Source organism: Glycine max, chromosome 13 (assembly GCF_000004515.6).
Source record: "Glycine max cultivar Williams 82 chromosome 13, Glycine_max_v4.0, whole genome shotgun sequence".
NCBI lineage: Eukaryota > Viridiplantae > Streptophyta > Magnoliopsida > Fabales > Fabaceae > Glycine > Glycine max.
In genome coordinates, this window is record NC_038249.2 from 7,757,156 (window position 1) to 7,759,938 (window position 2,783).

The 2,783-nt window shown below is 40.8% G+C and overlaps 1 non-coding gene across 1 annotated transcript; it reads left to right on the forward strand.

The window, feature by feature from the left end:
- Positions 1 to 1,796: 1,796 nt before the first annotated feature.
- Positions 1,797 to 1,903, forward strand: LOC112998911 (small nucleolar RNA R71). The gene has a single exon (XR_003264090.1). It is a non-coding gene; the product is annotated as a small nucleolar RNA R71 (small nucleolar RNA).
- Positions 1,904 to 2,783: the final 880 nt, after the last annotated feature.

A 2,783-nucleotide genomic window follows, 5' to 3' on the forward strand; every position in this document is an offset into this window, starting at 1 on the left:
ACGAAGCAGAAACGTAAATGAAGCAGAAACGTAAATGAAGGCAAGCCTAGACCTCAACTTACCACTCATGAGTCAAAGCCTAGAATTATACAATAATACTTTTTGCCCAACCATGAAGTCCTTCTTAACTATCATGCTATCATGGAACTTCTTGGTCTTTTCTTTGTAGAACTTGGCATTCTCGTAGGCTTCTAGGCGGATTTCATCTAACTCACTCAGTTGTAACTTTCTTTCCTCACCAGCTTGATCCATAGAGAAGTTGCAAGTCTTCACTGCCTAGTATGCTTTGTGCTCAATTTCCACTGGAAGATGACATGCCTTTCCAAAGACAACCCTATAAGGAAACATTCCTATGGGTGCTTTGTAGGCAGTCCGATGTGCCCAAAGAGCATCATCAAGCCTGGTACTCCAATCTTTCCTGCTTGGCTGCACAATCTTCTCTAAAATTCTCTTGATCTCCTTGTTAGAAATTTCTGCCTGTCCATTGGTTTGGGGGTGGTATGGTGTGGATACCATGTGTACCACCCCGTACTTTTTAAGCAAGGCATGCATTGTTCTATTGCAAAAATGGGTTCCTTGATCACTAACAATTGCTTTAGGTACTCTAAACCTGCAAAACAGATTAGATCTGACGAAATCTGCAACAACTTTAGCATCATTAGTTCTAGTGGGCTTGGCTTCCACCCATTTTGAAACATAGTCAACTGCAAGGAGAATGTAAACATAACCAAAAGAGACAAGAAAAAGGGCCTATGAAATTGATACCCCAGACATCAAACACCTCATAGAATAGCATAGGTTGCTGAGGCATTTGTTGTCGCCATGTAAGTGTATTTCCTGCTCTCTGACACTGCTCACAAGTGCTGCAGATCTTCCACGCATCTTTAAAAATGGTGGGCCAATAAAAGCCACAATCAAGCACTTTGCGAGCTGTCCTTTGAACACCCAGATGACCTCCCGGTGCGGAAGAATGATAGAACTGCAGGACTGAGTCAGTCTCATGATCTGGAATGCACCGTCTAATTACCTGATCATTGCACAATTTCCACAAGTAGGGGTCATCCCAAATAAAATGCTTAGTATCACTTTTAATTTTATCTTTTTGGGCCTTAAATGCTAAGGGAGGAAAAACATAAGCAATTAAATAATTGACAATGTTAGCAAACCAGGGAGTAGAAAGAGAGTCAAAAATACTATACAGTATATATAAATGATCATCCGGGAAATAATCCCGAATGGGTGAATCCGCATCAGATACACGTTCGATCCGACTCAAATGATCAGCAACTAAATTTTGTGCTCCGCTCCTATCACGGATCTCCAAGTCAAACTCTTGGAGCCAGAGCATCCATCGGATCAACCTAGGCTTAGAATCAACCTTCTTCAACAAGTACTTTAGAGCTGCATGGTCAGTATAAACAATAATGCGGGTACCAAGCAAATAAGATCGAAATTTTTCAAGAGCAAAAACTATGGCTAGAAGCTCTTTCTCAGTAGTAGTATAATTCGCTTGGGCAGCATCTAAAGTCCTAGAAGCATAATATATCACCCTGGGCAATTTATCTAAAGTCCTAGATGATGCAGATGAGTTTGTAGCTACCTCATGCACTCCTCTAATGACTATGGCATCATTTCTGGCGCTAAACTGCTGGGAGTTGGAAGCCATCTTCTCAATCAAGTTTCTGGCTTCAGCAGGAGTCATGTCTCCAAGGGCTCCACCACTGGCAGCATCTATCATACTTCTCTCCATATTACAAAGGCCTTCATAAAAATATTGGAGAAGAAGCTACTCCGAAATCTGATGGTGAGGGCAACTGGCACATAGTTTTTTAAATCTCTCCTAGTATTCATATAGGCTCTCTCCATTGAGTTGTCTAATACCTGAGATATCCTTCCTGATGGTCGTGGTCTTGGAAGCAGGGAAATTTTTTCTAAGAATACTCTCTTAAGGTCATCCCAGCTCGTGATGGACCTTGGAGCAAGGTAATACAACCAGTCCTTTGCCACTCCCTCTAACGAATGAGGAAAAGCCTTCAGAAATATGTGATCTTCTTGGACATCTAGGGGTTTCATGGTGGAGCAGACAATATGAAATTCTGTCAGATGTTTGTGCGGGTCTTCACCTGCAAGGCCATGAAACTTTGGAAGCAAATGGATCAGTCCAGTTTTAAGAACATATGGGACATCCTCATCAGGGTATTGGATGCACAAGCTTTCGTAGGTGAAATCAGGTGTAGCAATTTCCCTTAGAGTCCTCTCACGGGGTGGAGGTTGTGCCATGTTCTTAGAATGTTCAAAATCAGAATGCTCAAAATTGTAATGCTCAAAATCAGGATGTTCAAAATCACCAATAACTGAATGCACAGATTCACCAGTAATGGAATGCTCAGGATGATCAAAAGGTATAAAATGATGCCTAACTAATCTATGAAATGTCCTATCTATCTCAGGATCAAAGGGTTGTAAGTCAGATGGATTGCCTGTAGTCATACACTACATTCAGCATGCACAACTAGTTGCCTTGTCATGTAAACAAAGGTGTAGGTTTGAACTACAGCTACCCTCAAATGATATCCAAATGACTTGAAATTTTGTGAGCAACCTTATAAAATGATGAGAAGATAGCACATAATATTTAAAACAAAAATTCAAAGTCTAACTATGGAAGCTAAAAATGGTAGGTTGAGAAAAATAAGTGAATAAAACTTGAAAAATAAAAAACTTTTGACAGAATCACTTTTTTTGGACGATGGAGACCTCAGCCGCCCTATGGCAGGCTACCA